General features: G+C 44.5%; 1 protein-coding gene across 1 annotated transcript in view; it reads right to left on the minus strand.

The window, feature by feature from the left end:
• Positions 1 to 25,188, minus strand: part of LOC107324097 (rho GTPase-activating protein 32-like) — a 64,792-nt gene extending 39,604 nt beyond the window's left edge. The window contains exon 1 of the mRNA XM_032449063.1: positions 25,106 to 25,188. The gene's annotated coding sequence lies outside the window, so the exon portion shown is untranslated. The remainder of the gene's footprint in view (positions 1 to 25,105) is intronic.
• Between the last annotated feature and the right edge of the window lie 610 nt (positions 25,189 to 25,798).

Raw genomic sequence — 25,798 nt, forward strand, 5'->3', positions numbered from 1 at the left:
GTTCACAATAATCCAATGGAAACAAAAGTAAAGGGGAGATCAAGGAAGTGGTACTAGAACACTAATCTCTAAGGTCCCTTCCAACCCGCACGAGGCTATGATACTATGAACATTCTTACTTCAAAAAGCCTTCAAGAATCTCCAAAAGGAAAGAAAAAGCCCATTGTTCTTCTCCCAGCACTTGTTTATAGGAAGACTGCAATAATACATAACGTATCTATTGAATAGATGCACTCAAATGCAACTTGGAAAGCTCTTTTTCAGCACGAGTTTCATCAACTCCGAGCCTAACAAAAAACAAGGATCCAATAAAATGATGCTTAAAAAACCCACCACATTGCACATTATTGAGATGGGAATTTCATTTTCCTATGCGTCCTTGGAGTCACAGGTCCTTGCATTACATGGCATTGGGGTATACAGCCATATTACTTCACTATTCTACAGAGACCTCAATGTTTATTCCCCCACTTTCTCCTCTAAATAAAGCTTTTCAAATTTGCAGCTAATCAAAGCAAAATTATTTCAGGATCTTAACTTGCATTATAGTGCTGGCCTACTTAACAAATAGACATCTATATATCATCACCATGAGCAACAAAAAAGCTCCAGAAATTGTATACTCCTCCACTGTGAAAATGAGTAAAGGGAAAAATCTCTGTTCCCCCCCTACTTGGATTATTGAGACAAACAGGCTTAGAGGCTCTGAGGAGCCGTAAACAACTCAGCCAGCCTGGTACAATGAATGGAAGGAAAGCAGATGGGGAAAGAGGCAGCAAACTGCAGCTAGAATAGATCAGATGCAGCATCACACCCCATTCACAGCCATAGGACACAGAGGCAGTGGTGGATCCACTCCTGTGAGCTGTTAGAATAGAAAACAAATCTCAGTGCTGGAGAGAAACCAGCACTTACTCATCAAGCTTACTTGGACAGCTTCATTTTTGCAGAAAATACTTTAAACATGAAAAACCTCAAGTTTTCCCTCAACTATTAGTAAGAGTAATATTAATAATGAATATTAAATGCTGCATTTAAGCTCTTGGCAGTGCATGGATCTAGCTCTGGGATCAGATATCACTGTCCTCAATCATCCTTACTTTTTCCATAAGAACAAGCTTTCTTCATACCAATATATATTCCAGATGACCAAAATAAAGACTGAGTGACAAACAGAACACAAAGCTCAGAGCTGCATCAAGAATTATACAGCTTCCAACACCACAGAATTTCACCCAGCCAGATACCATAGTGGGCTCAGCCACAGTATGTAGGGAACCATAAAGCAGTTTGCATCCTCACAATGGGCAAACTCAGCTCCACTATGACAACCACAGGCTTCCTATGCTTTGGAGAGTCCATATGAAGGTCTGCTGGCAGCTGAGCTCTGCCCATCATTCTACACTTCAGTGCAAAAGGAAAATCCCCTCCCTTCTTGAACAACATCAAGCAGAAATGGCACTAAATGCTTCCAGATCTGTTTTGGAGATGAGATGCCCAGCCAAGTCAAGCACTGCTGTCATTTTCTACCTATGCTGCATATGTTTGGAAGGAGAGGTAAGTGGGAAAGGAAAAAACACAGTAGGTACCCTTGGTAGCAGTCTTAGAGGACAGGCATTTACAATTGTGTGATCGTTTTAAGGAGGCTTTCCTTGCTCCAAAGCATTTTTGTCCTCTGCACAGCGCAGCTTATCCAACGTGCTCAGCAGTTCTATTTATATGGACGTGACTCACCTTAGCCTCCGAGACAATGCAGCCCTCCCACTTTCTCTTAAATAAAATTAGGAATAATAACAAAGGGAAAACAGTGCATAAATAAGATCCTTTTCTAAACCTCATCCTGAAACTGTGACAAATCCATTCTGGTCTGACAGGTCAGTGCAATTCCCAGGACTCAAAGCATTCAAAAAAATCACATGGGGGGTCTCAGGTGAGCACAAATAGAACCTGAATGAAGTACAGCCCAGTGTGTCCTCTCATGCAAACATAACTGAACGTCAGCATTCCTTGGTGAGGGCCAAAGGCACAGAGAGCTGTTCAGCACATCTGTCCACTTGCAGTGAAGCATGTGCTGAAATGCCTGCCTGAAGTAAATGGCCACCACAAACCTCTTACAGAGGCTGTTTCTTCTGATCACTGTCCCACTGTAAGGTAGCTTTCCTGGATCCTGAGCCTGCTCCACCAGCCTGCCCCACAGGCCAGGAGGCACTCACTCATTACCAACCCCACAATCACTAGGAGCTATTTTTTAGGGCATTCAGCCACACCACTAGATCATAAGACAATCCTATATAGATACCAAAACAGCACTGACTAATAGGAGTGGGAAGGAAAGGTCCTCCAGCAGCTTCTATTTCCATCAGTTTCAGGATGGGGTGGAATTACAGCTATTAAGAAACCAGTCTGCACCAGAGATGAACAGAGAACACAGGGAATGCTGTGAGGGTATGAAAAACACCAGGACTTCCTCCTCCAGGTTCACATCTCCTGTATGTATGCCACATCTCAGACTGACACCTCAAATGCCACCGGTAACGTCCTTATTGCATTTGGTTTCAATGGGCAAATCCCATGAATGGAAACTGAATCAGGGCAGAGAAGGCTAAACAAAAAACTTCTGCTTTGCTGCCTAATTAGATGATGCTGACTAATCCTCTATATTACTGTACATAGACAGGAACCCATGGGGAGTGTTGGGATGTGTTTTCAAAGAGCTAAAAGCTATGAATGATTTCTTTTTACAAAGAGCATTTCTCTAGCACAAGTCGCTTCATAAAGTGTCCTTTCTTAAGGCTGCATTCCCTGCAAAACTTGTCTCCGTGACATGCAAAGTCAGGACAAAGAGCAGCATCAGGAAATAGAACAGATGGAGAGAGAAATGCCAGACAGCAGCTCCTACAGAACCTTTCATACAGAAGTGATGACAAGAAGAAATAATGTGCAGAACTGGCCTTGTGTCTTACCTCTACATAAACACAGCATACAAAGTTTTGCCCTCCTCTTACAAGCCTTATCAGGCTTCACACAGCCAACTATTTAAATCTGAAGTGTTCCACCTTGCTTTTCTTTCCTGTTAAACCACAGCTGCCAAATACACAGCTTGGAAGTATGAGACCCCAGAACCTGAACTACTCGAGGATGGGAAGCCATTATCAGTCATTTCTGAAGCTTCAAGAGAATGACATTCACCATCTCATTAAGTTAACTGGGTCGTATGGCAAGAAAAATGTAACAGCTCAACCCTTCCCTTTTCTCCAAGCTCAGCTCATTAGAATTATGATCAATTAGGAAAGCACTGCTGGAAAGACAGAGAGAACAATGGAAGCCAGTCAGCAAGGACAGCACCTTCTAGAAACAAACCCTCCAAAGCTCTGCTGGATAAGTGAAGTGTTCTTCATTTCCAGCTATTTCAGCCAAAAGAAAACAAATGCAATTTGTAGTGGATTAATTTTCTAAACCATTTGGCCAGGCTGAAGTAAAACAAGTGCAATTCTCCAGTGTTTTACCTCTCATTTAAAGACAAACAGCACTGTTTATTTCACTTACAGCTCAACCTGTTCTGAGACAAATCAATACCTGCCAGGTATTGCTTGCTACTGCTTGCACATTTAAAGGACACCAAGAGGATGCTGCTATGGCCTGGAAGAAACTACAGAGGAATTCAGCTCTCTACAGCCAGTTCACAAAGCCTCATGTTCGATACCACATTCATATCAGCTGCCAATTAAAATCTGATTGCTGCACAGGGTGCACCTTCTTTAGGTTCCTGGACATGCACCTTGAACTGTATTGATAAGGACTTCTTAGGAAAGGCCAGTTTCAGGGATAAAGCTGTGGTTTGAAAGCTAACAAACAAACAGCCTCCTACTCTGTAACACAGAACTGCTGGAAGCTTGAGAAGGTCAGAAGTGCCTCCTTACATTACTGCCAAAGCAAACCAGGTCAACAGTACAGCTTGCATACCTCCACATCACTTAACAGCAGCAATCCACCAGGAGTAACATAAAGGCTGTAGCACTCACATGGGGGATGTTCTGGTGATGCTCTCCTACCAATGATCACACAAACTGGGGGAGGCAATGGGAGAGATAGGTGGGGTTACAGAGCACCCAGGTTTGTGAATGGCAAAGAGGCAAGAGGAACACAGAACCCTTCCTACTTGCACTGCAGATGCGTCTGGGATGGAAACCAGATCAGCCTTTTAGATCTGGTATTTTGATTGCCAGTAGCTACTGCAATAAAGCTGCAGAAGGATGGAGATGCATACATACAATTAAAATAACTGGTTCTCATTAGGGGCATACATGCAGGTATGTGAAACAATAATTGATGCTGAATAGCTGAACCTTAACTCAGTATATATGCAGATGATGCACTGCTGGAAATGATTTTCACTCAAGGTCACTAGTGTAGCTGTTTTAATACAACTTATTCCACAGCATCTAGAATCATTAAAAAGAATAGCATAAAGCACTGGATTCGTATTAAACACAACAAAAAGCCAATTCTGTGCAACACCTACCAACAAAATCAACGCTTTCCTAGCTGGCGTTAGAGGGGCTGGTAGAGGGTTAATGGCATCCTGCTGAGTCATGAGGCAGCTCACTGGGTGGTGAAGGAAGGTCCCTTCAAAGTCAGAATGGGTACAGAATGAAGGAATAAGGAAGTTTAAGGCTCGCTGCTTTCAACCACTGTAAAGCAGCACATTCGAGCTCAGAGCAGGAAGGCTCCATATGATATTTCCTTCAACTGCAAGAATGCCCAAAGAAACCAAATGGAACAACAGCAGCCAGGGCAGGATGCTACACCTCAGAAAATACGTCAGCTCCAACCAAGCAGATTTAATGATTTTCAGTGCATTTTATTTCAAATGGCATGTGACCTATTTTAGGCCTCAATCTGATTTGACTATAATTAAACTGCAATTTGTGCAGATTAATATTTAATGCATTGTAAAAAAAAACAAGACAGTTTCTGATGTTAAAAAATTCCAACACACATCATGTACCAATTGAGTCTGCGTTGTTCCACCAAATGACTGCATTTCCAATAGAACACCAGGCTGAATGTTTTATAGAGGCTTTGATGCCACCTCAACCTGCAGCACAAGGACAAAAAGTGATTTTGCAGCCTGAAAAATGTCAGTTTCCCAGTCAATAAAAACACAAAATACATCATTTGTTTCCATAGCACGAAGGCAGATCCTACTTATGATCCAGAATTTGGTTTTGCTTTGGAACCCATCCTTAACCCTTTGCATTACGTAAAACCAAAACCAGTTACCCAGACCCACACTTTGTAGCTCTCCAAGCTTCTCCACTCACAAATTTCCCCCTATCTACGAAGACGAACCATAACAAAATCCCTTCAGTAGTCAAGATTACCAAGAAAACCAGAAGAAAATCTATAAAGGTTTTACTTATAGCTTCACATACTGCACATCTCCAAAGTGATCCGTTCTCACCCCCTGCCTCCAATCTGTTACCCCAGTGACAGTTCTGTGCTTTGTAGGCTCCCTTTGCCTGAAAATCCTGTTTCTCTGGTAACTTTTCAAGGAGACTTGAAGGAGTAAGGAATAAATAAATGCACGCAATCTTCTTTAAGAAAGGAAGGCAAAAATGCCTCCCAGTGCCCTTATCTACATCAGCAAGAACATGAAAACCACCGGCTGGATTTCACTCCAACACACCCCTTCAATGCAGATGGCCATATCTGCTTCAAAACTCAATGTCAGGCTCTTGCCAAAGGTTTTCCTGACTAATACTGCAAGGTCTGGCTGGGAATTGAGCTGCAATGACTTCAAATGAAAAGTAAGCTTGATAATTTGCAGTGCAGCCTGGCAAGCTAAAAAAAATACAACAAACAAGGCAAAGGATGGAAAGGGGTGGGAATGGAAATAACAAGCAGTAGATGAGGCAGCATTCAAGGAGAGATGATAAAAGGAGTAAAAAAACCACTCTGACTTAAAAGTTGAGATAAAGTCTCCAAGAACAGAAAGAGTTGCTGATAATGTGAAAACAGAGTTAGGAGTATTGCAAGTATTAACTTGCCCTGCATAGCTGTCATTCCTACAGCCCAGACAGAACACCTTCCTGCCTCCCAAAGATTTCTATTGCACCCATATTGCATTTATCTTCCAAGAAAGTGTTACTGTAATTAAGGAGAGTGGTTTTACTCATAGGAAATTAAGCTCATAGCATCACAGTAAGTGAACAGCAAAGGCACACGCAACATCCAGCTTGCAGGTTATTTAAGAGACAGACTTTGAAAAGACAACAGTTAAAATAATCACAAAGCTATGGAGAACCCCCACAGATACAAACACAACCCAGGTTTCCAACATCCATGTATAAAACAGCAGCTTTGCAGCACAGAAGAACAGGTTCAGACTCCAAAGCATCCTCTCCTGCTTAGCTCAGAGCTGACCTGCGTGCCAGCAAATCCACTCTGATGTGCCATGAAGTGACAGAGGATGTGCACAAAAAGGCACCAAGCTCTGTTATTTCACAGAACTTCCTACACAGTGCAAGTGCTGACAAGCTGAAGAGTCGGCTGACAGACAGCACTGGGCAGGAACAGCTGCATGGTCCCAGATGTGTCCTACTTCTCATCCAACAACCCCTCTGCCCTTGCAGGGACTTTAAACAGCCAGGCTGCAGAACAGATCCCTCCTGCAGCAGCTCTCCATCTGCTCCTTGCTCCCACATCACCACACAGCAGTGAACACATTCTGCCTGAACAGCATCACTGCAGCATTTGTTCATCACAGGTTTTGTCCCAGAGAAATAGAGAATATGAGGACATAATAGGAACAAGGAACAAAAAAGCAAAGACTTGAGAAGAAATCCACAGCTCCTCCATGGCTCTCAATTGCCACTGCTTTGGTGGCAGCTGTTTCCCAGCACTAGCACCATGAATTCATAAGGGCAGAAATGAGCAGTTCCGTACTTTGCACACCTCCACTCACTGCTCCCAATAACACAGCTTGTCGTGGGTTCTATTCAGTGAACCATCACAATACTCAAAAAGAATCACCATTAACAACAGAAGAAGGATCTCAGCCTTCTATAGTAGCACCTACACCAGGATACAAGCTTCTAAATTAGTAGCTAATTAACAAGATGCATTCAAGCTCAGCTTGAAACACCACACAGCTTTGCTAGCAAGAGCTGACCAAAGCCTACCACCTCCTTACCCCAACCAAGGGAAGGTGTTGTCCAAACAAGATAACTCTTAAAAAATCCTCATCTGTTTTTTCACTGAAGTCCAATCAAGTTTTCAGCTGTCTGCTTTCCTATGCAACAGTGATTGGTGTGCCATGCAGCAGCTGTGGCCATGCAGTATGCAGTCACAACAGGGAGCAGGTGGCATTGCTTAATGCAGGGCCCAAGAAAGGCTTTCTATTGAAAAAAGTCCCAGTTATTCTTAATTAGATCAGCTGAGCTCTCAAATCGCTGACTCCCTGATGCATGGGGGGTTTCAGTACCCATATCTACCTGATGGATCAAATGGCTGAAGATCTCCTAATTATTCTTTGGAATTGAGGAAGCTGCAAAGCTGAAGGAAAATATGACTTTCCAAACTGTAGAGCAGAGATTGTAAAAGCAATGAGGTCAAATAGAGCTGAGATGCACTGCCCCACAGCAGCAAGAGCTTCAGCCCAAGAGAATTCAGATACTTCAGCTTAAAACAGTACCAAAGAAAACACCCCAATTACCAAAGCCCAACTTATTTGTACCCAAAATTCAAGATAAATACTGATGCTAGAAATGCATCCTACCTCAACACAGAAAATTAATGCAAAAAAAAAGATTTGACCATTACTCTTGTAATGCTATAGGACTATTTGGAATCCACAAAGGGAACAGAACCAAGCACAGATATTTTATAAGCCTTCCATGTGATTCAATGACAACGAGCTGGTTTTGGCAGTCTGGCTCACTGCAGAGCCTGCCTGGTGTCCTTCTGCAAAGCCAAAACAGACCCAAACTGAGCTGCAGTTCCCACCTTCTGCTCTCACAGCACACTCCCATCAGACAAAGGAAGCTCTGAAGTGCTGATACACAGCAGGTACACAGCACAAAATGCCATGAAAGGAGAGAAAAAACAATATGTCTAATGACTAGACTTTGTTATCGTACATATTTCATCTGCTTAAATCGGACCCTCAAACAACCTCAGTTCTCAAAAGACAGCAGTTACACAAACAATTTCAATCCATTCCCAGCCCTCAGAGCCTCACCAAATTATCTCAGGAGGGACAAAGAGATTTCTAGAGCTCAATATCAGATAAAAGAGAAACAGGAGAAAATTAAGCATTGATTAGCTATGACATCCTGCAGACTTCCTGGAACCCAAATTCTGCATGCACTGAATCTGAATATATATATTTCTCTCAAAGAAGCAAAATCAGTCCCAACAGGCTCCTGCAATATAAGCAATGCACTCACAGGGAGGCCAACAGCCACACACAGAAAGAAGAGCTGAACTCACCCAGCTGATGAAGGGGACCTCCAGCCATGCAGCTCACCTCCTCCATAGCAGCCCAGCCCCAAGGGATGCTCTCCCTACAATGGTTGGCCTTCATATTAAGCCTGGAGTCTCCACCCCTTCTGCTCAGGTGGGCAGCACAGATGGAAGCACTTGGCCTGAGCTCCCTGGGCTGCCCTTCTCTAGGTGCTCAATCATCACTTCAGCCACCACCCAGCAGTTTCTCTACACCTGCAGGCAATGCTCTCAGCTACCAGGATGGTCAATGTATTTTTCCTTTTGAGCTACACATTTATTGCTGTTTGTGGCAGAAATTTAAGGGCAACGTACTCGACTACAGATAATATTTATAGTCACTGGGGGGAAAATAACTTGACACCACTGGTGGGGGGAGGAATTAATTTTACCCTAAGACAAGCATTAAATACTGGTCATAATTGTCACCCTGGGAGGTGCTTATTCATCTGCACCAGCTGCAGAGGAAGGCTAGAGACGAGCATCCAACTGTAAGTGTGCAGTTAGGGCAATGAGTCCCACCAAAGGGGATGGTTGCTGACCCCATTAGGCTGATCCAGTGACTGAACATTGTTAGTGAGACCTTCAGGACTCAATTCAAGGAAAATAGATCAGTTTAGTTCCCCTGTGTAGATATGGCTGAAGCAAAGGTAGATTTTTACCTAGAATTAGCATAGAAAAAGAGCCCAACAGTCCCCGTTTTAAGTGGTGCAATCAGGTCACAAGCATCTCTAACCTACCTTTCAAAAGGCTGCCTGCTATTGTTGCCCTTGCTTTGGCTGTACAAAAGCAAGTAAGCTTGAAAAGCTTCACATTCAGCATGTGATGTCAGCATTCCCATTTACATACAGCTGAAGAATGAGCTTAAAGCTTATTAAGTCCCAGGAGTGGTATCACAGCACAGGTGTGGAGCTTGCAGCAACACTAGAAAGCATCTCCCATTGGAGGAATGATCAGCCCATGTGCCCAGAATGTGGTCTTGCTGCTCACATCTACAGTTATGTGTAGGTGCACACTCAGCTATTACTTCCAATCAATATATGAACACGTTATTTCAGCATAGGAGCAAACAAACTTTATAGAAACTGAAGCCATGCTTAGCAAACCCTGATCTGCAATGATCACATTCTCCTGTCCTACACAGTCTGCATCCACACACACTGTATCCAAACCTGCTCTCAAACTCACCCACAATTAAGTCAAATTGCTGCATTTCAAATCTCCACGTACAGGTTTCATATTCTTGAATTTAAAGGTAAGCTGAAATAAACCCAATAGAAACACTCACTGCACAGGGCTGTATTTATTGCATTGTATTTATTGCAAGGTTTGGGTGCATCCTTCCTACCTATGAAATGGCAGAAGTAAAAAAAGGATCCGTGGAGAATTACAACATTCAAACCGTCTCCCAGGGGAAAGAAGAGAGGAAAACAACAAAAAGCAAACACAAATACGACTTCATTCAATTGCAGAAGACTCCGAAGTGAAGTCATTTTCCAAACACCCACATTCAGGCTGTGATTCACTCTACCTTCGGGCTGGAAGCCAGCACTGCTTTTTTAGTTACTATGACAATATTGATGCTTCCGTGCTCTTACGTATACAGGTGTTCCTCCAAAAATAAACAGTCTGTTCTGGGGGTAGGGAAGGAGAGTCTGGGGAAAGTTACTCAAAGGAAACATTCCTCAAAAAAACACCAATATAGCATTCAAAACATGCTGAGAATGCAAGGAAACAGCAACCCGCCATGGGAGCTGCCTCTGCAGCACAACACCACTGAGCTCCAAGTGCCCACCTTGCAAAACTCCCCTTGGAAAGACACAGCAACTCCCAGCCATAGAGATGCAAGTCTTAACAAACCCTCACGCTGCTCCAGCAGTCTGACCATTTCTCCCTTGGTATTACAAGGGCTGCATTAAGCTTAATGCACGGCTGCAGTGCATAATGACAGCATGCAAGCCGTTGTCACTGCCTGCAGAAAGCACCATCATGACATTTCAGTCCCCAGATGCAATCCATCAAGCCAGACCCCCAAGGAAACTGAGCTGTCTTCTCTGAGAGCATTTCATTTGGTGCCGAAGGGCTTACAGGCACTCATACATCGGATCAGCTTACTGAGGAGCTCCTGATAACTTCAGCAATGTTAAATCAACCCCCCGTTCACTTGAGATGAATCTTATTCAAAAGATAACTTCGACTTCTTCACAATTGGCAAGCAGGCCAAAAAGCCAGTGTGTGTGTATGTGTGCATGTAAACAGATTCTTCTTTTCTATTGTTCCCATTGACTAACAGTTTGCATCACAGTCCATACCACCACACTACGTGGGAGTATTACAGCCTTCTAAATGTGTTATCCCAGTCAGACAGCTACACATTACCAGCCCTGGTTTTATAGAAATGCCCATAGAGGCGCAGCTTCTTATCTCGGCCACAAAGATAATCCAGGCAATGAAATAAACCAGGTTGAAAATTAAGGTCCCCCGCCTTCTTTCCCTGCAGTGGTTATTTTTGCTGCTCACTGAACCAGTTCATTGCACATTTCCAGAAATAGTTGCACTGGCTTAGCTGAGAGCAGACAGAGAGATGCAAGAGCAGCTGGAAGAGGGGAGGCTGAACAGGAACAGATTGAACTCACCTAAGTCCAAAGAGCATCATTTGTCCCGCTCATGAGTTACTCCTAACCCAGATCAAGTACTTCAGTATGATCTGCTTTCCTCTGCAGCTGTACAACACCAAGATGCAAGTGCTACCCCAACTCACAGCTGCTGGGCCAAGTGCCTGCCCAGTCACAGGCCAGCTTTAACCAGCTGATATTACAAGTTCCCATAGAACAAATAAATAATACAAACCCACCACTGTTCGTATTGTTTTCTTTGCAGGCCCAGCTATAGATTCATCTACAGCTTCAGTCTTCTACCTGCAGCTACTAGGCTCTTCTTTTTAAGGATGCTTCCCAGGTTTGCAGCTCTACTTCTATATTACACAAAGGTCAAGCAAAGGGAATCTTCTGTGTACTTAGAGAGTAACATCACTGCAGTGATGAATGCTTTTTTTCTGTAGCATCTCTCTTGTATTAGAAGTCAATGTATTGAAGTCAGTGACAGCAAGGAAACAAAAATAGTCGCTGTCCTTCTGTAGAAGAGATGGCTATTAAAGGCACCGAGTTGTCCAGCCACATTTCAGATGATTTGAAAAGATTCAGACTATTGCTTTGTGCTGCTCTCATCAACCCCCCAGAGCTGTCAGTGCACAGAAGCTGTGTGTCCATCCCTGGATGAGCTGCTCTGAGTGCTGCACTCCATGGGTGGCTCCAGTACAGAGCTGGGAGACTCAGCACCTTCAGAGCACATCAGTAACCACCACCTATACAACAGAGCATCATTTCATAGGGCTTTCCTTTAAACAATAGCCAAGGTTTATTTCCAAGGCTAACAAAGTTGTGCAGACACATAATAGGAATAAACCTACAGAGAAGTCCATCAGCCTTATCCTGCAGGGCCATGGAAACCTGCAAAATAAGGTTATACTCTTCACCAGAATTAGGCTGTAAAGGACCCGAGGGAATTTCCCTCACATCCTATTTGTGAGGACTGTCCTGAAATGGAAATTAGAAGCCCTTTATAGAACTGCTCCATCTCTCCCCAGAGGTTGTGACAATCATAAGGGATAGACACGGTCCCACAGAGCTCTCACTTTGTACAAGTGGACTTCTTTTGCAAACTCCTGAGGATGGTAAGGGCACACACACTGATAGAGCACCAATTTTAACAAGCTCACAGAACATACTGAAAGCCCAAATGTAACTTCCTGCCACTCTTTCTCTGTCAGCCCTCTAAACACCCTCACACCAAACAGATCCTATGGCAAAATATATATGGGGGGGGAGGAAGAAAAACCACATCTCTACAAGTTTTGGGGTTATAAAACCAAAGGCCACTAATCAAATGAGCACAGGATCAGGTTCATCACATCTGTCAGGTTCAAAGCATTACCTAAAGCCAGGCTTGGCAGAAGATGACATTCTGCAGCCTTTGCTATAAAGCCTCCCTTCCTGACTCCATCCCAGCTCTGCTATTCCAGCTTTGAAGTGCGTGAGAAAAGCTTTACACTGACCAAGTGCAGAAGGAAAAAGCAGTCAAAACATTCCCCATTTATCCCCTTTAGAATGAAAGGGTTAAAAACCCTCATTTTTAACGTAACAGGATGGAATCAAAATTCACCTCTATAGACCAAAATCTTAAAGGCTGGATGCAAAATGCCCACTGACTTTTGTTGGTGAGGTCCTGAGTCAGGAAAGGCATTTAGAGCTCCATTTAAGAAACGACAGCAGCACCTCCTTATTTACTGCTCCTCAAAGCTCCAGACTGCCCCTCTTTCTGCTCTAAATATAACCAACACAACCTGATTTAAATCATTCGTAAATAAACGTGGAAGTCCTTTCCCATCTGCCTTAATTGGTGGCTGGTTTCACAGCGCTACTAAAGGATTTGGGCTCTTTTCCCTTCTTCCTCCAGCTAAATTCCTCACTACATTCTGCCGCTCTGCCATTAAGCTTTACCATGCAAGCATGTCTCTCCCTCATCTGTTACCATAGCAGCCACAAGAAGCAGAATGCACTGCTCACAAAAGATCACTCCCCCCACCTTTAATTTATTTATACTCAAGTAACCCACTGAGAGCTGACAATAGCAATGGCTTCAAACTCGCACTACAGGAGGAGGGATTTTTTTATTCCGACTTAGTTTTTAACGTGTGTGCTACCAAAAAGAATTCAAATTCCTCTAAAGAGGAATAAAAAAAAATCCTCAGCTTCTTAGGATTAACGAAATGCAATCGCAGATTTGGATAGGATGCTGATTTGGAATTAAAACAGAAGGCAGAGGGGGGAAAGCAAGAGGCTTAACACATCCATTGCTCCAGTGTTAGTATCTGCTGGGGAGAAACTGGTTATGCACACAAGCTCAGTGCAGCTGTTAAGTTGTTGGATTAGAGTACAAGTGAACAAGCTTGTAAATAGACACTGAAAAACAAACAGCTAAAAAACTCCATCCCCAATTAAGGGTCTTTGGTTCTGTTGGGGCACAACCCTGCACCCATGGGGTGGATCTCAGACCCACAGAATGCCCAGCTCCCACAAGAGCCCACGGAACTGACACACACAAGGCAATATGTGGGAATTCCACTTGAATCAGAGAAGCAACAAAACATGAAAGAGTGCAGAGACCTTCTGTGCCATTGACAATGCATTGTTACTGATGCACTTAGCACCGGTTAGCAAAGAGTGACAGCTTCAGCTTTCAGTTTATGATAGCATCTTCAAGCCAGGGAGTTACATGTCAGCATCACATCAATACTCAGTGTTCAAGTGTTGAGCATCCTGTTCCTAAGGATCTTTCACGTCCTTTGCAAACATCGCATGAATTAACCTTATAATTCTTCCCCTTTCTGAGTCTGAGCAAATCCTGCTCATCAGTCATTTGCTTTCTCTGTTCATCTCATTTCACAGCAGCGTTTGGGACTATTTAAAGTAAAAGTGACTGCAAAGAGTTCTCAAATGCTCATATATCAAAAGAAGGGAAAGCTTCAACTGCTCTGTCAACACTTCCTCCAAAGGATGGACATAAAAAATGAAGCAGGGTTTGTTAAAGACACTTCAGAGGGATTAATCTCCATTTCCACTACACAGACATCTCACCTCCCTTTTATATTAAAGACAACAAAAAGCAACCTAAGAAAGGTTCTAAAAACACAGGCTAAATAAACTGGAGTGTATTTTGGTTTAGGGTCATTTTTTGGTTGTTTAATGAGAAGTAATTTGACAACTCGTTGTTTTTTAACCTTTCAGGTCATTTTCATCATAAAAGACAAAGTTCAGATTCAACCTTCAGGTTCTGTTCAAGGAAATGAGGGCTCAACCAACATCCATTTCAGAATTAGGAACTTAATGATGAAAAGAGAAATTAGCAAGGGGGGAGGAAAACATGAACTGCTTTCTCTCAACATGAATGCTCACAAGGTGACTGATTACTGCAAGGGAAGTGTGACAGGTAGCAAGAAATTCTGACAGCTTTAATGGAAATGCATGCCCACATTTCAATCAGACTGTTCCCAACGAGAACAGGGAAGAGAAAAGTAGAATCACAGTGAAGAGAACTCCTCAAATTGTTTGTATATATTTGCAGTGCTTTCTTCTTGCTGCAAAACTGCAGAATCCACGGAAGAAATTGGACTTTCTCATAGAAGCTGGGCAGATGCAAATACAAGCCCTTCTATATCAGTAATATCAAGACCTTTCTTCATCTTTCTCTGTATAAACCCATACTGAAGCACTTGTTCTACTTACCTTCATGTGTATACACAGCCACACATCTCCTTAAGTAGATTCTTTAAAGCAGTTGTTGAGATAGCAGTAATAAAGACAAAGAGCATCCTCTCTGCAATGGCTGCACAGCAGTGCCGGAAGGCAGCAAACCCAGCAGCTCCTGCTATGGCACTGGGAGTTGTTCCTGGCACCCTGTAGGGTGCAGCTGCTGTCACAGGTTTTAAGATGCCCCGTTTCACGTTATTTTCCTCCTCTTTCACCACAGACCAGATATTCAACAAGAGCTGCCACCTCTGATGTCCTTTCCCCAGCCTCACTGGTTACTGTTTCCAGTTGGGTTCTTATTTCTGGAGAGAACCAGGCTGACTTTGAAAGAAGATACAACGTTTGACTTGATACTACAGAGCAATTTCTCATCTGCCTGCCCGGCCAACGAAAACAAACAGTCACAAGCAGATGGGATAAACAAAAGAAAAGCAAACTGTAAATTGACTTGGCCAGGGTACTGCTGGATGATGCCGACGAGTACTTAATGGAGTTAAATGTTAAATAAATAAATAAATCATTTCCTTGTCAGTTCAGACACGGAGGTGGTAAATAGCACCGTATGTCATACCATATGTCAGTCAGCAACAACCCTAATAGATCAGCAATTGAAAAGCATTCGCTAAAGCTCCGAGTTATCCCTGTTCCCCCACACAAATGGAGCACACCTAGCTGGATGCACTGATGCAAGAACAACAGCCTTCCAAACAACAGCCAGGTTAACCTGCTGCACACAGGTTCAGCTGCTACAAGACATTCAGGTCTTCTTCCATTGGTACCATTGACACTTGCAGACATAAGACTGCAGTTACTGAACCCATACACTATCTCCACTTTAAAACAAAGTCTTTAAGTGAAAAAAAAAACAGCCTCACTGAGTTCTTGGAGTTACTTCTGAACCAACTCAAGAACTCCATGTATCTCTTTTGCATGTCTTTACTCAGAAGTGTTGGCCTTTGAAAACCACACAGATTCATTAGACTTAATGTATGCAGCACTTGGGAAGAGAACACGTTGCTTATGATGATGTTTTGGAACACTAAATACAACAGCAATGTCTTACAAAGATCCTTCATACACAACCAAACTACTCAGTAACACTGTCTAACAACTTGCTGGCAAATTTCAAGCATGAATCAGAAGATTTCAGAGCTAATGCTGTGCTTATACCTATACCTGCCTGGGCACTAATGCATCAAATACTTAGCAGAAAACCAGAAGAACAGAACTCCTAAACCTAACGTAGGAAAACCACAATTGCAAAAGTTTTTTTGCTCATAAAAATTTCCACGGTGCTCATGAAATCACAAAAGCCTGAGAGCTCCAAAGCCTGAAAACATCACGGCTTCCCAAGGACGCTTTGCATTCTCTATTCAAAACAAATCAGTATTCACAGTTCCCCCTCAGCCAGCTGAACTCATTGCATCTCGAGGAAATTAAAAGAGTGGAAATAAATCACTTTGCAAATTGCCCTTTGGAATGCACGTATCATATAACCTGGACCTGGTAGGGACCACAGTAGGGACTGCTGGAAAGCCCATCACTCAAACAGAGCTGGGAGCACCACGCTGTCAGCAAGTTCCTCTGAGATGACGAGGTCACCAGGTAAAGTCTAACAGGGTTTTCTGGCATCAGTTATGGGATTCTGCTGACTCGGCTCTTCATACTTCAGAACTCGTTTAACCGGTTGTCAACGTTTCTGCTTTGCCCACATTCATTCCTCATGCAAATGGGCGCAACCACCAGCAGAAATTACAGCGCCTGCTGTCAAAGCTGGAGTTCACAGCAGGAAACACCAATCAGGGGCTGCTCGTTATATTGGAGCATCTCAGGACGTGTAAAAACTATTCAGCATTTTGGAACACAATCAACCAGCCCTGACCTTAGTTCTGCCTTGCCAGCATCTAACGCAGACGTCAACACTGGCTCCATGTAGGACTATTTGGAGAGATGGCCGCCTTCCCATGGTAAGCACTATGAACTGTTTGCAGATCAGTTGGACAGCATTGGTTTTGCTTTAGGTATCCAGACCAGAATGTGCTCTTTGATGCCAATTACCAGCGACCAATGAAGAGCTTTGAAAACTGAACATCTGTATCAACTTCTCCTCCTTATTTTAAACCTGATGAAGAACCAGGAAGATTAGAAGAGGGAGACAGAGACACTTCTTATCCAGGGCTGTGTATTCTTCTATTTGCCTTTCCTACAACAAAAAATTGCAAGCCAGGCTTTCTGAGGTGCAATTCTGCATCCCTGCTCTCAGTGTGCACACACACATACAAACCTACACCACGTTGTGCCTCTGGAAACATCCCAAGGGGAATTCCAACATGCATATGCATAAGTGGTAACGCTCAGATGGAAATTCAAAACGATGCAAAAAAAAAGAAGAAAATGACAGCTTCGATTCTTGATGATTTTAGTGAAAATCGTAACACATCAGCACAGCATTAAGGAGCAGCGCCGGGAGCCTCAGAGCAACCATCCCAGCACCACTGCAATGCAGCCCAAGCAAATCCTCTCACATCTCCAGATTAAGAAGCTCCTTGTCCACCAACGTAGGGAGCACTTTTAATTCCCCCACAGCGCTATTATGAAGATTAATTAAGGTCTGAGCAGTGCTTTGAAGATCAAAACTGCTGTGCTGTTATTTATTATTAAAGAACAACAAAGTGCATTTTTGTTGCCTGCAATTGAAGTTCATAGAGAAAGCAGTGAAAGCACACATGTGCTCAAGCGCACAAAGGAACTCTCCCTGCCCCAACAAGCTGGGATTTGCCTGACTGCATTTTTAGTCACTAAAACCCCATCAGTAAAACTATACCCATCCCTTTGAAATATCCTAAAGGCCTTAAGGAACACAACCAACACAGTTTCTCTTCTTATTCTCTTCCAGGATAAGCTTTTCCTATCAGATATTTCAGCAGCACCTCTAACCCTATGTGCAGCCCTACAACTGCTCACATGCTACCATTAGCAAAGCACTTCAGAATGTTGAAGTCAGACATTCAGCACCTACTTTGGTTGTTTCCATTCAAAACTTATTAAACCTTCACTTCAGCTGTCAAAGCCTGCCCAGAATAACACACCCTTAGCTATTAGATCATACAGCGCGTTACATGAAGCTTCAGAAGAAGCGCAGGGAGGGAGAAGACATCACATCTAGATTGCTTTGGAGCTCTGCTTTTCTTCACAGGCTTTTCCCCACCTGAACGTGATTGACACACATGGCAAAATGCTTTTCTGAAATGCCCACTGCTGACATCCAGGCAGAAATACCACATTGCACAACGTGCCCTGCTGGGTTTTGCTAGCTTCAAATATGTCCACGTTAAATCATATACTAGAAACGTGACCATATTTCAATTACATTCGTATTCTTAAAGCATAGAATCATCTGCGTCTTGGCAGCACCTCCAGCAAACATGAAAGCCGGGTAAATTAACAAGAACTTCTTTTGAAGGCAAATCTGGAATACCCACACCCATGCTGTGCTTCCCCTGGTTCAAACAGCAGGAGCCCAAGCTCTGCAGCACCTCAATGCAGCGATGTAACAATGCAGATGCTTAAAGCAAGTAAGAATGGCATCTATTGGAGCCAGAGGGCAGGGAGCACTGACAGCTGACATCACCCAGCCTGCATCACCACCTTGCTTTACAGAAACTGCTAACAAAGGGACAGGCAAGATGCTGAGCACCTCACCCCTATGTCAGCCAACATCACCTCCTCAGGAAACACTTGCATTTTATTACATTACTTGTTGGCTCCGTTCCCATTACCTCGGTTTGCACTCTTAAAATCTGCAGCACTTTCTTGTTAAAAGCACAGATAGCAGATTGCGAACTTCTGTACTTTTCTGAATGCTCGCAGGAGAAAGTTGTGTTATATTTAGCAGCCATATGGCAGCCCTCCTCCACACGCGTTCTCCAGAGATAAGAGCTGACAAATTAAGTTTCCTATAACACCAATCTATATGTTTGCATTTCCTGTTTTAATCGTAAGAGTTAACCGTGGCTTAACTCTTCAACCTGGTGTTTGACAGAAGGGAAATGCAAGGGGTACCTGTGCTGAGAGATGGAAAGCAGGGAAGGTTACCCTGTAATGTGGGTGAATACACTCAGAAAGCCTCCCAGTGCTACTCCAGACAGCTGCATTAGCCACAAATTAATAAAGCATGTCTATGAAACTGAATGGCCGAGGATCTATTGGATACACGCTTTACAACTGCTCTGTGGATAACTGGTGAAGCATCAGATAAAGAGCACTTTGCACAGTGAAATCTTATTAAAAATGAAAGGTGATTTGAGCAGTTCCGATTGCTGAGCATCTATCAGAGGGAGAAGCAGAAAGTAAAGCAACACCTACAATGCTGTAGAGAGCTTCAGAGATACAGCACAACTGTTACACAGCTCAACAACACTTTGAGGAGCCAGGATTCACACACTGCAAGACATGGGGGTGTGCTTCCCTTTAGCACAGCTTAACCTTGCAGAAACAGCAAGCAAAGGCTATGAAGAAGACAAGAGTTCCAAGAAGCAACAGAAAGTATCTGAGATATTTTGCCATTTGGGCCAGCTGGAAAGCAGGGTGAACAGACAACATAAAAAGCAGAATAAACTCCAACCCAGCCGTGCACAAACACACAGAACCAATGGAGATTGCAATATACAGTGTGCCAGGCAGCACAGCTTGCAGAGAAGGAGCAATTTGTTCGGAGCACTGATTATTCCTGCTTGCCTTCCTTGGAGAGATGACCACTGAAAAGCAATTGTGAAATGAGAGTGCAGTCAGAAAGAGGGGAAACAAAGTACTTCCTGGGACAGAATTATATGCAGAGAGCGCATACACAACAACAAGGAAAGCAAACACATCTGAGTACGTAACCAACCAGTAAGGTTTCTTCAGGGAACAAGACGGAAGAATCCAATACAACCATTAAAACAAATAATAGTTAAAAGAAACCTCAGCTCAATAAAATAGCGAAAACACAAACTGATAGAATAACCATCCCTGCATGGTTGATAATCAAACCAGAGCTTGATAGGAAGAACAAGTAAGAAGTCTCCCAATTAATTACTTTTCTTGCTTTAAATGTGGTTATTAAACGCTGCTGCAGAAAGATGGAGGGGAACGCACAGCTCTGCTCTTCTGGCAGCTTTTCCCATTCCTGAACAATTCCTCCTTCAGATGCACAGCCACAAAGGTTCAAAGGTCCCCAAAGCCTTTGTTCTCCATTCCAGCAGAGTTACAAACAAACTTTTGTTCCTGTTTCTTCAATGAAATGGGCTGCAGCAGTTACCAGGGACCTCTCCTTCCACACGAAGCTGCCTCATGCATCATTCAGCTGAAGGCCTATGGAATCTCATTTCCACCTCAGGAATAAATTAGCAAGACTTAATGTGAAATACCACTGCTGATTGAACTACTATTGAATCAACCTCCAGCAAACACATCAAGCTGCGTATGGATACGAGTGAGGAAGAATCAATGCACTCTGCTGTACAAACTGTGTCAAAAGATGTATATGCTTAAATTAAAACTCATTCATGAGTTCACCTGAGTGAGCACATTCTACATACCAGTGCAAAAGTGAAGTCTGTCAGCAGTTCTAAAGTAACACACATACGTATGCATACACACTGAAAACAACAACACCCAAATGCTGCGATCCTTATAGCACAGCCAGGGTGTGAGGGATGAGATGGTAACCATAGGGATTGGAAGTAGCACCAGACAGATACCAGACTGCTTTGAAAACACAAAGGACTGCACCTCTCATTTCCTCCCCCCCAGAGCGCCTGCATGCACCTTGAACACTCTGAATACTGAGGTCACAATGCACACCTATCCAATGCCAGCAAGCATTGTTACCAAAGAGAAAACAAGGCTTCATCATTCTAATAGACACTCATTTAGCTGCTGCTAAGCATAACTCAGATAATGAAATACACAGGACATTAAACATGGTTTTCTTGAAGAAACAGGAACTTCCAAGTGAGTTATAAGAACCCAGCACCTTCCTGACAGTTATCTTGAGCAAAACTGATAATCTCAATCTGCCAGTGAGTGATGACAAAGCTTTTAGAACACCACTTTCTAGCCCTGCATCTTACGAGCAAGACACCAGCAGTAATTACATCACTGTCACCTTCTCTGCGCTGCATTGTAGGAATAGCAGCACATCTGTGCTGCTGAATTACCCAGCGACACGAGTTTGATTCACAGTATGAGATGTCCCATGAGCATGCTTTGTCTGGAAGAAATGTTCGCCTGCTTTATGCTTGCTGCAAGGCATAAGAGCCTGTAAAAGTCCAAACCAAGAATAACACGGCGCTGACAGTTTGCCGGTCTGCTATAAAGCCTGCTTAAAAGTAAACAGAAGCACACAAGATAAATCTGAACCATTACAGTGAGTTTATCCACACACTGTGCTTCATACCGTGACCCTCATGTTGCAAACCCACAGCCAGGAAACCCAGGGCCATATCTCAGGCTGTGGTTGACCAACTGACCCTCCATCCAACAAAAAACCTCAGGGATGTTTAAGCACTTCATTTTATCCCGAAATCCCCAAGAAGGCAGGCTCAAACTACTTATTTTCTCCAACTCTTAGAAGGGTTATTAATGTATAATCTAAATCACTGCTTTTCCATCCATAAAGATGGAAGGCTGAGGTCTGGAAAGGTAAAAGAAGGGGCAGTCTGGGAGGAAAGGGAGGGGTAGCACTGCAGCTTCCAGAGAGGACTCAGTGAAGCCAATACAGCAGCACCAGTGGATGGGCACAAAGGGGAGGTGGCAGAGCTCCATCCAAAGCCACCACGAAGCTCCGCTGAATCGAACTTCTTACCACACTGCAGCATGGACTCAGAAGGATGGCCTTCCCACTTAAATCAATTCAGTTTTTCTTAACCTATTCTTCCTCAGAGAGAGCAATTAGGATGACAAGAGGATGAATCATTGATCGGTAATTTACGCTGAACTATCCCTTCAGCTGGAGGCTTCAAGGTAGCTAAGATTGTGTTCCATCAAAAAACAAAACAACATAAGGAAGGGTATGCATGGCATATTAACCAACCTGGTTACAGCAAACCTGGTAGTGTTGGTTTATCAGCTTAATCAACGCCTAATTAAGCGTGCATTTAACAACTAGGTAATAAAGTTTCTTTGCAGGGAAAATCAGATTGCAGAAGTCCACATCAGCTTAGACACGATTAACTTCCTGTCCACTGCTGGGAAAGCAAATCCAATTTACTGAATACTTCAAAGGGCAGTTTTTAATTAATTTAGCCACTTCCAACTAACGTGACACTGCATACATACAGATACAGCAAGCTGGTCTCACTGAGTATATGCACAGACTCCGAATAGAAAGCATCAAATAGCTGAAATACAACAAGGCTTCGTAATGTGTTTAGGAACAGCCCCAGCCCACACTGTATGGCAGAGGTCAGCAGGAACCTTCACAGGAGGAGAACCCAGTTCATTGACAGCCACAAAGCACCTGGAGCACCTCATTAAGCCTTTTCCATTACGCAATAAATTGAATTTCCCTCAACTTTTCCAGTCTTAACCGTTCAACGACAGCAATTTGTTCCCAGCCATGAGTTAAAAAACAAACAAACACAGAACTAACACTGAAAAGAAACGGTTTCAACCAGACAAGCTCGAAATTAGTCGATGACTGCTGACCTGCAGCTGGACCTCCTCAGGTCACGCCATCCTTCAAGTGCTGGTTGGCTGGAAGACCTCGTTTCTACAACAATAACTGGCTGGTAATAAGATGCTTCTCCTTAGTGCCCACGGCACGCACATCCCCGTGCCTTTGGCTCAGGGCACACAGCCAGACAGCTCCAAGATTAGCATCACAATGGGAATCGCTATGAAAATTAACATCCTCAGACCGGCCGGACCGGAGGACCCGCTTCACCCCAGGTAATAAATGGACTTTTTTTTTTTCCTCCATAGAAAATAGCGCTCATGTTCCAAGCTGAGAAACACTGTAGATTGTTCCTTTCGCGTTAACAGGATCACCCAAAATGGGATGGAGCCAACAGCTGTGACACAACAACATCATTAGTGAGACCACGCTAAGAGGAAATGCAACAAAAACCATCTCCCAGTTCATGCAGAGGCCAACATCTTCCTCTCGTTTGTGCAGAGGAGGAAGTGAAGGCCAAGGGAACCCACAGCAACCTTGGTCATTTATACAAATGCCTCTAGGAAAAGCACTCCTATTTTTGGAAATAGGTGTATTGAGACCCTGAAAAACACACAGAATGGTTGTATGAATGCAGCACTGTGCCTGACTGGAGTCATCTCCACAATACGAGCTGACACTGCATGCAAAACAATGCATTTAAATGGCAAAGTAACGTTTCTCCTTCAGAAGGAAAACTCAATGACATCACTGTACTTCCCCCGCTTCCATTGCAGGAAAACAGAACAGAACTGAGATGTGGATACCTCACAGTCCATCAGAAAGACACACAAAAACACTGCTATGTTCAGCTTCAACCATGCACACAACCCTACAAAACCCATCTCCTCAAGTGTTAGCCCTGCTGACCTGCCTCAAATACCCATTGCTTCTCCAAAAGCTTGACAAATATACTTAAATAAACAAATCCCACATTAAGATCAAAAGCTGAACTATTTAACAGCCGTTTGCTTCTGGCAGTGAACTAATAATTCTGTACGTTATTAATTTCATATTAATACTTGCAGTTCCATTGTACCCCCAAATAATAGGGGTTACAAGGAGCATGTTGTCAGAGCTTCTCCATTTTCCTTCTTCCCATTTCATTATCTGGATCACTATATGTCCTCAAAGCAATAAAATTCCCCCCAATGGCTTCAGTGCATTTCAATTTCATAAAACCAACAGACATAGATGGATGCATACTCTGATACTCCATAAAACCTTTGGTGAGCCTCATGAAAACAAATCATTCCAATCACGAGAGCCATTTGCTTGCTCTTTCTCATAAAGAACACATAATAATTTACTTGCCAGTCAAAATAAATTGTTCAGTCAGGCCTAACTTAATTTTGCTAAACTACAATGAGGAGACATCTGTGCAGCAGGAAAGAAATTGCATGACACAAAACAAGTCCGTGTAGAGCATTTATCCTGACTCTGTGGGAAAGGTATCTGTTCCCTGCTCAGAACTCCCACACTTGGCAGATATTCTCATCACGGTCTCCAAAGCTCCACCATCATTCTCCATGCTGGAAGGAGAACCAGTTTTGGATCTCTCCACTCTTCTCTCTCTTTCTTGAAATGCAATGGCATATTTTAAGGTTCCACCTTTTTGCCTTTTCATGTTTTCCAATGCATTGCATTCTTCCCAACGACAACACTGGCCAACACCACAAGCTGGGACTCCCATCTACAGCGGAGGCCATCCAAGTCTCTGTCCAAAGTGCTGTTTTCTGCGCTATCTCACGTGAAAAGTACAGAAGCTCAACAAAAGATGAATTGATCCCATCACCCTCTTATAATTAGAAAGCCATCAATCTAGTTAAGGAGCAGGAGATTGAGATATGAGATAGATTCTCTGTGGAGAAAGAGATGGGACGGCAGGGACACACGGGTACAGGTAGCAGCATCCCATCCCTGCAGAAAGCCATGGTCAGGGATGGGGCTCTGAGCAGCAGGTGGGGCTGTGGGTGTCTCTGTGCATTGCGTGGACGGGGACTAAACAGCCTTTGTGTTCCTTCCGACTCAAACCGCTCCACGAAACCAACAATCTACCAGGGAACACTCACCCAAGCTTCAAGGCACACCTGACGTTCTGCAGAAGCCACAATTCACCCGCAGCACTCCGGATCCTCCCTTTGAACACCCAACACCGCCATCCCCACCGCACGGAGCGCTGAGCCAACCAGGGAGACCCCCCAACCCGGGGCACCCCACGCCTTTCCGCGGTCCGACGGCAGCCCCGGAGCCACGGGGTGTGCGGGGATCCCCCCGCATGGTGTAGGGGGGCTTTAAACGGTTCCAAAGGGCCGCGTGCCTGTCGCACAAAGGGCTCAGAGCGCAGCGAGGATCCGACACGAGGCTGCGGGCAGCGGCGCACGGAGCCCCGCGAGTACAGCCGGGCGCTGCGCTCTGCCGCTTCCCACCTCCTACGGTGAGCGAGCACGGACCGACCGCACTGATCCCCGATGGAAAGGAGGAAAAAAATTCAAATAAAATAAAGAAAACAAGGATAAAAATGCCCGGAACCCACCGGCTGGAGATGGAGCCGCACGGCGCTGTTCCTTCACCGGCCCCGAGAGGCAGCGCGGCCGTCGGCGCTGACAAAGCCCCCCACCCCCCACTCCTCCCCGCATCGTTCCGCCCCGCTCTCACCTCGCCCCGCCGCAGCGGAGGCCCTGCCCGCCGCCTACCAGCCTCGTACCGCCTCCATGGCCGCCGTCCGGGCAGGTGAATGGGCGACGGACGCAGAACCGACGGAGGACGCTCCGGGAGGGGGAACCGCATCCAACCGGCACACACCCCCCTCACACTCGCGCTCCCCGGCGCAGAGAAAGGCTCCGTTCGGCACCGGGGCCCATGCGCATTGCTACTGCCCGCCCAGCTCCGCCCCGCAGCCGGGGAAGGGCGGGCGTTACGCGGCGGCGGAGGGTGGGAGGGGGCGGGTGGGTCGCGCTCGTGATGGCGGCTGCTGGGGTGGGAGCGAGGCGGGGGGCTGCAGGGTGCGGGGAGGATGCAATGCATGCAGGATGTAACGGGGCTGCAGCGTGGTGCTGTGCATGCGGGGTGCAGGGGGATGCAAGGGCAGTACAGGGTGAATGGGGGCTTGCAGGGTGCAAGGGGAGCTGCAGAGCGTGCATGGAGCGGAGGGATTGCAGTGTATTCGGAGTGCGAGCAGACTGCAGCCAGTGGGAACAAGGGCTGCAGCAGGGGCGGGCTCAGTGCA

The sequence above is a fragment of the Coturnix japonica genome, chromosome 24, assembly GCF_001577835.2.
Source record: "Coturnix japonica isolate 7356 chromosome 24, Coturnix japonica 2.1, whole genome shotgun sequence".
Taxonomy (NCBI): Eukaryota; Metazoa; Chordata; class Aves; order Galliformes; family Phasianidae; genus Coturnix; species Coturnix japonica.